We start from the raw sequence: 14647 nt of genomic DNA, 5'->3' as shown, positions 1-14647 counted from the left end.
CTTTCTATCACTTTACATCTACTCCAAATTCACTCTTATATATCAAAGTTAATTAGTCACAGAAACGTTTCAGATCTTTCCATAAAAGGTAAGAATTTATACAGTGCAAATACTCAAGTTGAAAGTAGCAAAATTATTTACTTGGATTAAATGTTCTAGTCCTCGTCTTTAAAATGATTTAATAGTTTCTTATTATAAGGCAGAGAGTTCGACTGGGTATAAGGCAGAGAGTCCTCTTTCAGGTGTAAAACCTGTGGTTATAGAATATTTTATACAGCCCTTTGCCAAACTATGCTCTGTCTGTAAGCATTACGTGGTACCAAGTCTGTATTTCCTGGGAGAAATCCTCAATACCGATACTCTTATGAAATGATGTACATTTGTCGAATTTCACTTTTGTCTTTGCTTAGCTACAGATATCTGTTCTGAAAGAATGACCAGAAAACTTTATTAGACAGGAAGTCATTCAGTAATTAATCTGGATGAAGAATTAATTAGCCCTTGGCAATTTTTTTCAACAGGTGTGGGCAATTCTCAACATTATTCAAATGTAGCTTTGGTCACTAGAAGTGTAGAATTGTATTGCGGTATAGTTATTACTTTCAAAAAAATAATCAAAAGACTAATTGTTTTTATTTTCTCCTAGTTTATATGTTTATTTCTCACAATGACTTCAAAAATGCCTATTTGCCAGGATTCAGAGGTTCTTCCTCATTTGAAAATAATGGGAAGAAATTCTAAAAATGTTGAAAATAATGAAATTGCTAAGTCTATTAAACTTGTGAAGATTGAGGAGTTCCACTCACCCCCATCAGGAGAAAAACCCTATAAAACAGTAAAAAGAGAAGCCAGAATATATTTAGGACAGGGACTAAAACTATCAGGTAAAAGTGAGATATTAATATCCATAGAAGCTTCTTTTTGGTTTAGTAAGATAAACTGAAAGGATTGTTCAGGAATTTAGAAAGGGATGAGAGAGGAACAGATAGCTAATAAACACGAAAAGATGCTCCATTTCACTAGTGAAGAGAGAAATGCAAATTAAAACCACAATGAGATACCATTTCACACCTACTAGATTAGCAAAAATTTGAAAGTCTGACAATGTCAAGGGTGGGTGAGGATGTGGAACGACTAGGCACTTATTCACCTAAATTGGTACAACCTTTTTGCTCTAGGAGGCGCTGTTTAGGTAGCCTACAATGTGAATGGTGCCCCCTGGAGTTGTGCGGCAGCCTTGAGAGCTGGGTATGTAACAGGACACCTCCGATAATGTTTATACTAGCGGTATTTGTAATAGCACACAAACAAACAAAAACTAGCAGTAACTCAAATAGCCATCAACTATAGAGCGGGAAAATCACTTGTGGTGTTTTCATACAGTAAAGTGCTACATGGCAGTGGAAGCAACTCACAGGTATGGGCAACCAATCTCAGGCACGGTGTAATGAGCAAAAAGGAAGTCTAGAAAAATCATACAGTGTGAGTCCATTCATACAGAATTTAAAAAATGTAAAAGTGGACAATATGTTGCTTAGATTGAAACTTAAATTAAAATTAAATTAAATTAGTTTGTCAGAAATGCTGAATTTCAGGCTCTGGCCCAGACCTACTGAAGCAGAATCCATGTTTTAACAAGACCCCCAGCTGGTTTGTGTGCACACTAAAGTTGATCTTTTCCTAGTAGGAAAAAAACGTTGTTAAACCTATGTTAAATTTTAGGTTAGAATTAAGCCAAATCTAAATTAAGAATTTTGTTAAAATTATAAAGGAAAGCAAGAGAACGATAAACGTAAAATTCAGGATACCAGTTACCCGGGGATGGGGACAGGTGAGGAGCAAACAAGGGGGCGTCAGGGATGATGTGATGTTCTTGTCCTTAAACCAGACGTAGGCGCATGGCTGTTCCTTGTACCGTGAGTCTTTATGACATAAACATCCTACAGATGTTCTTTTGTATCTGCTCAAATTTAATAAGCATAATTCAAAAAAAGAAAAGGGTTAGAGTGTGGGTTGGACCAATGTGGGAAAGTTGCCTGGACGAAATAGGAGCTGAGGTTGGCCTGGAAAGAGGGGGAATTTGGTGTTTGTGTAAGGGAGACCATCCCAGGTCTCTCTTGGGTCAGAGAAGCTGTGACAAGTCCACCCATCCTAGCCCGTAACTCTGTTGGCCCATGAAGTCAGTCTAGTTCCAGGGAGAGGGGGCACATAGGTGGTGGCCTCGTGTTAAGGGGGCAGGCAGCTGTCCCTGGCTGCCTCCTGGCTTCTGGATAATAACTCAGGCTCCCAACTGGAGGACAGCCCTGGGGACATTTGCTCCCCATTCAGCCCCCAGTAGGGCTCCCAGTTTACCCTAGGAGTGTTGTCACCTGAAATATAAGAGTAGCTGTTGAGCTAGAGCTGTAGGCTGCTAAAGAGACAATCTGGCCCCATGCTAATTCTACAGAGATTAAGTGACTGCCCGCTGGGAAGTGGCAGAGTCGGGTCAGTGTGACTCCAGCACTCAGATCCTTTCATCTGTTCCATATCGCACTGTGTCAAAATGGACTCAAGCTCGATGGAATGTCATGATTATAATTTCCCCTCCAAAAGTCGTTTATACAAATTGCACATGACCATTTGCAAAAAATGTAGAAAACACAGAAAATTAAGAAGAAAAAATTTGTCCATAATTCCATTTCCCCAAATATCCACTGATAACATGTTGGTATATTTCCTTCCAGTCTTTTTTCTATGCATTTAAAAAATTACAATTATATTAGGTGCTGAGGATGTGAGTGATATAACTTTCTATCCTTATGTATACTTCCTTTGCTTTCTGTTATGATTTCCTGCTTTTTTGTCATTTAAATGTCATATGAAATACATAGAAACTATCTTGCTAATGAGTCTACATTAGTAAGAATAAAGTGGGAAACGTTCGTTTATTTCTGGAGAGTTTAGCAAAGATCAGATATTTTGGGCCCATTAATTCTCTGTTTTTCTTACTACTTGAAGGTTAACCTGCCTGTAGGAGCACTTCATCAAAAAACACTCTCTTGGTACTCATTTTGTACTAGATGCTGGGGAAACAGATTGGCAGCTGTGGAGAATTGGGGCTCCAGTCTGTGGGGTGGGGGGCGGTCCAAGAAAATTATGCTTGTGTCTAGCAAAATAAAAGACCTCAGCGTTCATGGCTTCCGTGATTGGGGTTTGCTCCCGAAGGGCAGAGCTCATAATGTCCTTCCTCTGAGCAGAAGCCACAAAGTGGTTATCGTTTTCTAAGCCTCTAGTTTTTGTTTTAAGGTTCACCACCAACTTTAGCAGTTAAAAAAAAAGTGCAGTAACTGGGTCATTCTGACCTAGAACCAACCAAAATACTTCTAATTACTGCAGCAGACGATGATGAATCATGCCTAAGCCAGGCAGCTGCCTTCTCATATGCCTTCAGAATCAGACACGCTGTGTCATCGCCTGTGAAACATTTGCTCGAGTGTGTGGGGTCTGTAGGAGGGGAGATGCAGAGCTTCCCAGTGTGGCATCTACCTGCTCGTCTGCGCTGATGCGGCCAAAAGGGCTCTCACGTCATCGGGGTTTAAGTTCTGTCATGGTAGGGCTGTGGCTTGTTCATGTTCATCGTGATGAGACCCATGAAAGCTACCCTTTTTTGAGCACCAATTATGTGCCAGGCAGTATAAAAGGTGCTTTATGGTCCTGGTGTCATAACAACCTTATGATACAGGTATTATTATCCCCATTTTGCTGAGAAAACTGAGGCTCAGAAGTTGTCACTCATATACCCCATATATACCAGGCATCCAGTTGAGTGAATGAATGAATGGCAACACCAGGCGAATGAAGGGAAGGCAGAAGGAGAGAACGTGGCCGATATGGGCCCAAAGAGTTGGCCCCCAAATTAAGAGGCTTTGTATCTCCCAGTTACTCACTTTGACAATTTTTAAGCTCCAAATTCTAGTAGTGATGAGGCAGGGGAGAGGATTTCAATGTTGGCAAATAACACAAGACATGGATGCAGAATATGTTTGTGACCAGCAAAGAGATCGGCCTGACTAGTCGTCAAAGAAAGATGAATGGAAAAACACTTACTAAGTGCCAGCTGCTGTGCTAAATACTACGTTATCTTATTTAATCCTCACAAAACCCCTTTGAAGTCAGCCTTGTTATCTCTGTTTATGGAAGAGGAAACTAAGAGCTCAGAGTTCTGGAGCCTGCCCAAGGTCACACAGCTAACAGGAGGGTGAGGGGCAGGGATGGGAACTGGGGCATCAGCTCCGCAGCGTCCCTGAAACTCGGCTGCTTTCCCGTAGACAAAAGCCGAGAAAGGAGATTTCATTGTTCATGTTTGGAATTTTATTTTGTATCTGATGGGAAAAAAAAGGATGATATGCACATTTCTCTTATACTAACAAAACCTAATAACAGACTCGATCCCAGGAGGAGATTCTTGCTCAGTCAGTGTGGGGAGAAAGCCCAGCGGGAGGTGCAGGTTTGGGGGTAGCCAGAAATCACGCGCTGGGAGTGACCGGTGTGCAATTCGGTGGTGGTGACCAAATTTTCCAAACCAGAATCGGCACATCATGCCCTTTGTTGTATTTTTGTTTTTCAAGGGTCAGAGGACCTCCTGAAAGTGTAGTTTGCATGAGGAAATACAGTCATGCAGTCAGTTCTGCTGTAACTTGGCATGCGTGTTCTTTAAAAAGACTGCCTCATGCAAAATGGCACAGTCAAAACCATAGGATTCATGGGAAAAATGGGGTTGGGGCACAGCACTCAAAACCTTATCAATGACACATTGAAAAAAACAAGATAAAAACCTAGTAAAAAAGGGAGGCACAGTTTTACGTATGCCGAATGGTAAAGAAATACATAAATACTGCAATAAATAGGAACTTACCGTGAAGTGCGAGATAAATGAAAAGAAGTTTTGCATGTGGAAGTGGGCTTCGGAAGGGTTGTGGCTTGTGAGTTATTGTGAAGCAGAGGAAGGAGGGCGATGTGGAATCTTATGGAAAGTTCTAACATCGGATATGGATGGGCGTGGTTCGTAACACACGCAGTGATCCGAGGTAGCTGGTAGATGTGTGTGTGTGCATGTGTGTGTGTGAGTGTGTGTGTGTTGTGTGTGTGTCTAAGCTGCTCAGTTTACCTGGGCACCATTTTTCTGCGTTCACCTTAGGGTTTCTTGCAGAGGAAATCACTCCTAAGCACACACAAAATTCATAAAGTATTTAAATTGTTCTGTAATATATCGATCCGTTGGTACAAATCTGTAGTTTAAAGACAAGTGTTATAGCAGACTGATTGTATATGGGAACAACATAACAGAATATCCAGAACTCTTACGTATCGAAATACGTGTGGCTTTCATACCCACAGCCTTTCCACTCAGCTCCCTAGTTTAGCCATGGGTCCCTAAAATAGAGTGGATGTTCGTGTCCCCACTTCCCAAATTCGTATGTTGAAACCTAACCCCCCAGGTGATGGTATTAGGAGGTGGGCCTTTTGGAGGTGACTAAGTCATGAGGGTGGAACCCTCAGGAATGGGATTAGTGCCCTTATGAAAGAGACCCCAGAGAGCTCCCTTGCCCCTTCCACCAGGTGAGGACACAGTGAGAAGTCCCGGGCTCTGAACCAGGAAGCGGGTCCTCAGCAGACACTGATGCTGACACTGGCTTCATCTTGGCCTCCTCAGCCTCCAGAATTGTAAGAAGTAAATATTTGTTGTTTAAGCCACCAGGCTATGGTATAGCAGCCTGAATGGACTAAGACAGTCCCTCAGCTCTAAAGCCAGAGGATGGACTGAGTCACCTCTGAGGGCTCCTCCTTTGTGATTTTTGAGTGTCTCAGTGAATGGGCTGGGTGACAAAGTGTAGCCTCCAATCTCTCTGAGGTTAGTCATTAGCGTTGTTTTTCCGAAACATTCTCTATGTGTCCCTGGCTTTTCTCTGGTTGCTTTAGTGTCTTTTCTTCTCCAGGGGGTTCTTTTCATGCTTCAGTCCTTCTTAAGTGCCAGGTGACCCTTGGATTTTCATGTGTGTTTGAGAATGAGAAAGTCGACTGGTAGCTTGGTGTCCACAGGTGGAGGGTGGGGACTGACAGGTATTGCTTTTTGGGTGTTAGGACAGAACCAGCTGGTATTCTGGAGCCTTCTAGATGCCAGACTAGATCTATATGAGCAGCCCTAGTTCTCTTCTTGATTCTAGTTAGTTGATTCGTGTGTTTTGCCCTGGTATTCCGCCTGTGGCCATAGGGTGGGAGCTGGAGGGGCCCAGAGCTCTCTATACTGTATTTCAAAGAAGTCTCCTGTTTTCAGTGCTGCTTCTCGCTCCCCCGACACACGCCAGAGTCCTGAGTCTTTGGGTTTCTGTAGGGCCAATCGGCCTCCTCTAAGTGCGCACCATACCACAGTGCCCTTCACCTGCATCGGTCCTAAGTCCTCCCTCTAGTCTGGCTTCTGGAAATTTGTTAAATCTGAACAAAGGTCGAGGTGCTTAGGTCTGTTTAGGGAGGTCAGGGGCACCACACAGTAGAAGAGATGCTTGAACTGGGTTTTGAAGGATGAGTAGGAGTTCACATCACAAATGAGGGGTAAGGGCTTTCCAGGCAGATGGAACACAGAATGGACAAAGAACGGGAGGTGTGATAAGATGCGGAGTGAGTGGAAACTTTGAGCAGACAGCATTCAGCAGCTGTGGCAGTACAACCCCTCACAGTTTATACGAGTAAAACAGATCTAAGGTGATAGGAAAACTCTCAGGGGAAGATTTTATAGAATCCAGGGCCTATTTATTTGTTAATGGTGGTTATCATGGTCTCTCGAACACTTTGTTGGACAGGTAGAGACTTTTCTGCTTTTTGAAGGACATCACTTCTAGCCTCTGTGGTCAGAAAGGAAAATAAAGCCACGCGTCACAGTCTCCAGTGCTGGCTGCTGGCATGGTGACTGTGTCTCTGCCTGTCCTATTTGATGGGGATGGGATTTGGCCAGGGGGAGAAAGCATTTGATATGGACTAGAAGACAGGCATTTCTGGCAAGGAGCTGTGTTGGCATTGAGCATAGATTTGCAGATCCACATTCACAAGGGAGACTCACACCACAAACACCCCCAGGGAGCTGACATTGCTGTGAGCCTCTCCTCTTTAGGCATCTCTGTGTTACTGTCACGTCAAAAGCCTATTTCGACAGTGATGGGAGAGTGTAGTCAGTTCAAGTGTATTATAATTCAGACGTAATGAAGGCAAATTCTTTTTTGCTAATTTTCTCCTCGTGCTGATGACAACTTATGTCAGTTAAAAAAGCAAATTATAGAAATGATTAAAGAAGCATAAAAAGATCTTGAATTATTTGACCTAGAGGTAACCACTGTAGACATTTTTTTCCAATCTTTTATGTATTTAGTTTATTTATTTACAGGTTGAAAGCTTAGTAATGATAATAATTGCTACTATTATTACGGCCTATATAGTAAATATTATCTATGTGTCAGTCACTGTTCTAAGCACCCTATGTATATTAATTCATGGAATCCACAGAACAACCCCAAGAAACAGATACTTTGATCCCTTTTTCAGTTTGGGGAAACTGAGGCACATTAAGGTTGAGTAAGTTGTTCAATGTCTAACATCCAATAAGTCAAGATTCAAACCCATGCCTGGGCCCAGAGCCCATCCTCTTAAAAACTCTGCTGCTTTCTCTCTCTCCCTCTTTCTCTCTATCTATACATAGTAAAATATCATATATATTATATTACGTATATGTATATATGTGTTTCTCTCTAGATATTTCTTTAACAATTTTAAAATCTTTTTCTTGTTGAAGTTTACATCCTGAGTATATCTGCATCGTTTAAGACCCCTCCATGCACGTAGCCTCCGTGCATGTGGATATTGGAGACTGCATGCAGCGTTCCTTTCTGTCTGTCTGGGCGTTTCTGTCGTGTCCAGTTTCCCGCCATTACAGACAGTGCTTGAGTGGCAGAAGGCGGCGGGCACTCCCTGTGCGGTCACCTCCTCTGCAGTCCCCAGGGGTCCTCCTCTGACCTGATTTGCTTCCCCACCGGGGAAGCCCTGGCTCCAGGGGTTTGCTTCAACTCCCGGAGCCTCACTCAAGCAGAGCCACCAGGGGGCGCTGCCCTGCCCTTGCTGTGGAGGTGTGGGGACGGGTGGGGTCTCCACCGGTCCTTGCTGGGGAGACACCGCTGAGCCGGGGAAGGAATAGGTCTGTGACATGGGGTTCTTCCTTCCACCCTGAGCCCCTGGTGCTTTTGGGGACTGGGTCTGGAGACAGCTGAGAACTCTGTCCACTGGGGCACCAACAGGAATAATCCAGCTCTTGGCCCTTGTCACAAAAGGTAGATGACACGGAAACCGCTGGGTCCTATCCTGTCATCTTTGCATGCAAATAAAAGACCCTGGCAAGAAGGTAAAAATCAAAGTTAAAGGTATTTATCACTATGACATGGGCTCCCATCATTTCTTTTCTGTCCTCTGTCAATTAGGATTTGAGTAGGACTCTCAGATTTGTAGGGTCATTGCCTAGGGATGTGTAGGAAGCTCTGGGCCTGAGCTGGTGTTGCCATGATTCCCACAGTGGCAGAAATGATGTAAATAAAAGAAGTTTAAGACCGTGCCTCTGCCTCCCAGGGGGGTTTTCCTGGTTGGGGTGAGCCTTGGTGTTCTGGAGGAGGCTTCTTCACGGGGCACGTGCTCCTGTGGGTCAACGCCACCCCTCTGGTCCTCCGGCCGTAGCCCCGGCTGCCCGTTTCCTGTGGCAAAGCCTGTGCTCTTCCCTGACCTTTCGTTCTCTGTGCGAGAATACGTGGTTCCACTCCAAGTACAAAACTTTCATGTTGTTTAAAAGGACTCGGTTTAACTGCTGGTGGTTCCACCGACAGATTGGTATGTACCTGCGTGGAGAGCACTCTGACCCAGCAAAACACTTCAGTGCTAAGAAGACGGAAAACCATGGCATCTGCCGTCTGACCCAGCAGGAGCCTGGGCAGATGGAGCTCCAGCACCTTGGACGGTCTGCTGCTGATTTTTTTCCCCTGGTTGTTGTTGTAGTCCCGAGAGCAGATACTGGTGTCGAAACCTTTGCCCTGGCTGGCCTGGCCGCCTCTGCTTCCCTGGGCAGAGGCCCAGGAACCCGGGTGTCAGGCTGACCCAGCCCTTGGCATGGTTCTCAGTAGCATTAAGGACTCCCCACGCGATCAAAGCCACAGCCCTGGGAGGCGGGGAGCCTCTGCCAGCGCTCTCCCTCGCTGGGTTTAGCCTGCTCTGGGCTGGATGGTTTATGGGCTGCCTGAGATGACCAGCTTTTTGTAAGGTACGGTGCATTTGACTTTGAGAGCAGAGATTTTGGGGTGGGAGAGGGTTCGCTGGCTTTTCGCTGATTATAAAGATGGCATTGGCCTGTGTTAAGCAGGGTGACAGTGTCAAGGCATTCGCTTTTCGTAAGGTGCAGGGGAGCAATAAACCGAGTGAATCCGCTTAATGAATTACCTTATTTTTATCATTTGAAATGGTATCTGAAAGGGTTAGTTTTGCAGAAGGTAGACACAGGAGGGGTGGGGAGTAAAGTCCTAAATGACGTGCTAAGGAGATGCCAGCACTTCTCGCATCCTGCCTGCTTGGTTCTAGGGAGTTTTTCAGTAGTTTCCTCTTCCCTGGCTTTATTGTGAAGGTGCTCCCCTCCCATTCAGTTCTCACTGCAGCTGGAGGGGACACGGCTGCTTGCTCTGTAGCATTTGAGAGAGCTTGAGGGCTTCCTCGGAGGAAGCACTGTCTGACACTGTGAACAGATGTCGGCCGCGGTGGCGAGGTTGGGCGGCGGCTGTGGGCAGGACCGTCTCAGCTGGAGGGAGGCAGATTAGACAGAAGTCAAGCCCTGAGCCGGCTTTTCTTCCTTAAACAACACCTGTGGCGTTTATGAGTTCCTCTGGGGAAAATCGGGGAAATCTACATCAGAATGCCGTTTCCTGCCGCGAGGACCGTCAAAGAGTTTATAGGCGACCATTCTGCAGTCTGAATGTGTTTATGGCCACATCGTATATTCCGGCCGACTATCCCTACACTACTGGAGCACCTCCATTCCCATCCTTCACTGGGGGCCCCTGCGCGCTGCTGGAGATTACAGAATGAGGCTGCAAACGCAGTCTTGGGAGCACTTTGCTTTTGTTAGTTTTGTTTTTTTGAAACTTTGGACTCACCACAGATAAGTTGCCATCCTTGTGTGTTGGCTGAAGGATTCTTAACTTTTGCTGGAGGGAGGTTGTCAGAGGAAGCTCAGATCTGAGCTAGAGTTTGGGGTAAGACTTTGGGTTGGGCTGTTTCACCCACTGTGGCTGGCCGGGGCAGCGTCGGTCACCTTCCTGTAAGGCCCTGAAAGGTCTGCAGGGATGTTGGGGGCGGCCGTCTCCCCACAGGAGAGGCAGCCTCGGGTTGGAGGGTCTGAGGACTGCGGGTGTGTTTTGGACACGATTCAGGATGGAGGCAGATGGTGAAAGCAAGAGAGAGGCCTGGCAGGCAGCCTTGGAGAGGTTTCTGTCTCATGGACTTGAACTCCAGCCTTCGACTCCAGAGCACAGCCTCTTTCTTCTCTGCCATGGTCACTTCTCCAGCCGAGGGTGAGAGGAGGACAAAGGCAAGGGGTAACAGACCATGCGAGGCTTTGTACAGAGGGGGCGCCACAGATGTTTGGGAGGGAACCACCAGCAAGCAGGGGGATGGCTGGAGGATCTGAGCCCCGCCCCCTGACGCCTGGACGGGACGCACAGCTGCCCCTGTTTTCTGCATTGCAAGGACAACACCGCTGACTTCCTCCTCTTTCTAAAGCCTGCAGTCGTCCAGACTCCGTCCTCTGCTTCATCCTCCGCAGAGAGCGCGTCTTTCCTTGTGCCCTCTTTGAGGCGCAGCGTATGGCAGTCTTTGCCTGCAGGCCCCTCCTTAGGAAGCCTAGGTGACTTCTGTCAAATACCATCTAACCAGGCCTGTGTAATGTCCTTTCCTGGCTCTGCAGGGCTGATTCTAAACATGTTAGCAGGGCTCAGTCGGAACTGGCCCCTCGCCACCCTTCTACCCGGCTCCCACACGTCCGCCTTATGCTCCAGCCTCTGCAAGGACCTGTGTTCCCCAGTCGCACAAGGGTGTCTTCCCTGGGTCAGGCCTGGGAGCACTGTCCACCATCTGCCCGTTCTTTTCAGCTGCAGACCTATGTTCATCGTTCCAGATTCAGCTCTTCCAGGAGGCCCTCTGAGGTTGGCCTAAGACGGAAGCTTCCACTCCTTCCTCTGTTTCCTTTGAAGCTACCTTCTTGCCGAGATCCTGGCAAAGGACGATCCCCTGTATTTTGCGCTGTGTCGTTTACCCGCATGTCCTACCCACCTGTGAGTTTCTTCCGCTCAGGGCTCTGTCGATTTCACTTTCCCCCTTAGCTCCAAGTGGAAATGAAATATTTCTTCCATGTATCCAAATTTGATTATTTAAGCATTTAACTTTGTTTAAAGCAAAACCATGACTCTGGAGGAGGAAAGTTCTCTGTTTTTCACAGAGGCATGGAACAGGCCAGAAGCTGTCAGTCTGCGGCTTAGGACAGACCCAGCCTTCTGAACTTGGTCCTGAGACCCTGAAGGCCTCCAGCTGTGTCTCTTCTTCGAGCCTGGGGTGGCCTGGGTGGAGGTCAAGCCTGGGATCATTAGCCGAGTCCACAGCCATTCCCCTGCCAGATTCTCTCTCTAAAAGAAACTGTCCCGGCTCCAGGGGGATGGAGAGAAGAGCGAGCTTGGTTGCTGCCTCCAGCGGTTCAAAGCCTGGAAGAGCTTTCTGGGGAAAATCCGGAGCCCATGGTTGTGCGAGCAAAGTACTGGGGGGATGGAGGTGGGCAGAAGAGGGAGCCATGAATTGGGCTTCAGTGTGAGCTGAAGGGAGAGCAGGCCCACGCAGGCCCCGCGAGCAGCAGTGTGTTCACGAGGACAGAGCAGACGTGCACATCTGGTCCTTCGATGCCCATAGGAGGGGCTCCCCTGACCCTGCTGGGAAGGGAAAACAGTAAGGTGTGTTCAGGTAATACCTGGGGCGGGGGCCACCAGCTAATGAGTTTTCTGGAACCGTAACAGCAATGGCATCCTGGGACCTAAATGAAAACCTCAGATATGTTTATGAGGCTTTAAGTTCGGCATCTGAATGCTTTCAGATGGGACCATGCCCCAGGTCTGTATAGTCCTCACTAAAACCTCAAACAGGTGGTCTCTCTCTTTCCCTCTCCCTCCTTTTAGGAATCATTTTCCAGGGGCCTGCAGTGTCCCAGGCACCATGGGAAGTAAAGAGGTGACTACAAAATTTCCTGCCATCAAGGAGCTTCAAGTCTTGAGAGCAAGGGGGATAAGAAACGTGGAAATGATATCTACTTGGATAGGCACGTTTCACTTGGAGTCCTAAAGGAAGCCAGTTTATTCACAAGGCAGTACAATGAATCCACTGAAGTCAGGACCTCTAGTTAGCATCTAGAAATTAGAATTATGAGCACTTAATTCCAATTGTAGAGAGGAAACTAGAATTTATTAACATCTGTGTGCCAACCACCTACATACGTTGGTTCATTTAGCCCTCACTACAACTCTGGAAGGTGCTTCTTATCCTCATTTTACAAATGAGGAAATGGAGGTCCAGAGAGGTTAGGCAACTTGCTCAAGGCCACACAGCTTGAAAGAAGCATAACCATGAATTAAGTCCCTGGTGGTCTTATTCCAAAGTACATGCTTTTATCACTGTAGCAGGCAGATTATGAACACTTTGCAAGGCCCAATTTTGAAAAATTGTTTGAAGTTGGTAAAGTCCAGCTTTACTGAGAGGTGTCTTATCTTGTAACTTAAAGGGACCTGCAAGGCCGTCTCTGAGAGGCCTGCTGGTTTTGGTCTAGCTGGATGCAGGACTGAGAACCGAAGTGCTTATTCTCAGTGCACTGTGGGCCTCAGTCTCCCTACAGGGACTGAGGCCAACAGTGCGTGCCCCTGGGCATTTCAAGGAAACCAGGTGTTTGTGACCCTGAATTAGCTGAGATCTCTGCGGGAGGGGAAGAGCTGGATCTGGCGAGTGAGCAGCAGGGGGCCCGATGGCTTTATTTTTACGAGTACAATGAGGAGTGTGCAGCACCAGAGGTACGCAGAGCTGGGTGTTACCTTAGGAAGCGAGTTCTAGCCCGTTCCGGGAGCTCGGTCACTGCTGTTGACAAATCGGGGCGCTGGGCTCAGGCAGAGGCACCTCGTGGCTTGACTGAGAAAAGGCGAAGTGGAAGGTGCTCCGAAAGGAACAGGAGGAGGAGTGGCCCAGAGTCGAGCTGGACACACGGCCCTCAGGTTCCCCAGCAAGTGTCTGTGCGCCTTTTAAGATAAAGGGATTTGCTGCCTCTCGGGCAAACCTTTTGATAGTCTATTCTTAAAAAAAGAAAAGGGAAAAGGTCACTTCAAGGGGAGGCCAGAGTGAGAATGTTCTTTGGGCTGGCGTCCGGAGGCTCCTGCTGTAGTCTGCTGGGAAGGGCCAGTGCAGCTGATGGAGAGGCGGACGCTGTCCAGGCCCAACCCGCCGCCTGCTCGTTTGTTCGGCCTGCCTCTGGAAGCCTCAGTGGGCTGCTCGCTCTCCTCCCTCGTGCAGACCCGTCTTCAGGAAGATTCTGAGAATGCTCTTGGTTCTCTTTGTCTGGCTAGAAATGCATCTTTTTCTTTCCTGAGGCTTTATTTTCTTGCACGGCAGCCCCCCTTTTTGGTAAAGCACCATTAAGACCCAGGACAATCCTTTTTCTAACCAAAAGTTTTAGCATGGCTGGACAAGGGGACATCATTAAAAGAAATGCAACAGCTTTAAAAAACGCTTCCTTTTCCGAAGTCACCATCTTCACTGAAAACGTAGGTTCACGTTATCAGACATTCTAAAATTGTCCCAAATGTGTGACTTTGGACAAATCCCTTAATCCCATTCTGCCTCAGTTTCCTAATGTGTCACATGAGAACCTCGCTACGTGTGCTTTCGGGCTGTGATGAGAAGAAGTAAAATAACCAATGCAGACCTGAGAAGCATTGCAGAAAGTGGCCCTAATAAATGGGAGCTGTGATTTTGATTTTTACTGAAGATGATCTTGGAGTTTACGCTGTTCAAAGAATAATGAAGACAGTAAATGCTTTCAAATCCCAGATAGTCTCCTTGTCTGTAGAACGAAGATAACGCTTCTGTCACATTTGTGTGGAATCTAAGCAAATGTTGGTTTTCTTCTTCTTCCATTTGAACTCATATTCTCTCTCTGTCTCTCTCTATATATGGTTTATTGGTTTATAAGTTGCATATATGGACTGAAGTGTATACTATACTTTATTTCCATTATAGAACAAATACTGAAGAATAAAATGATTAGGTAAAACAGACAAACAGAAGTTTTGATACTTTCTGTGCTCACTTTGGAGATCATGCTGGAATGTACAAGTACTATGACAGGGACTTGAGGAGGTCTGTCATGTGTCTGCGAGTGCAGACAGAACGTCCTCCATGAATAACTGCAGGACTGTAGGGGCTCCCAGAGTAACGATGAGAACGCTTACCCACGGGGAAGTCTGGTTTCGGTTGTGTGTCTCACGCTTAGTGAGGCTGACTTCCTAGCGTG

General features: G+C 46.6%; 1 protein-coding gene across 26 annotated transcripts in view; it reads left to right on the top strand.

Annotated features, from left to right (window-relative positions):
- The window catches only part of GREB1 (growth regulating estrogen receptor binding 1), a 141888-nt gene that overhangs the window by 42984 nt on the left and 84257 nt on the right, over positions 1–14647 (top strand). For 12 of the 26 annotated variants that reach the window (XR_011426592.1, XR_011426593.1, XR_011426594.1 and 9 more), the window contains exon 1: positions 9120–9325. The exons of 4 other annotated variants lie outside the window; for them this stretch is intronic. The gene's annotated coding sequence lies outside the window, so the exon portion shown is untranslated. Of the gene's footprint in view, positions 1–8732; positions 9326–14647 lie in introns of those variants that run through there. 10 more of the 26 variants (XM_070236666.1, XM_023619515.2, XM_070236676.1 and 7 more) reach the window with 8 other exon arrangements.

This window comes from Equus caballus, chromosome 15 (genome assembly GCF_041296265.1).
Source record: "Equus caballus isolate H_3958 breed thoroughbred chromosome 15, TB-T2T, whole genome shotgun sequence".
NCBI classification, from domain to species: domain Eukaryota; kingdom Metazoa; phylum Chordata; class Mammalia; order Perissodactyla; family Equidae; genus Equus; species Equus caballus.
Note: the sequence above shows the minus strand (reverse complement) of the source record. Positions and strands in the feature narration are given on the sequence as shown.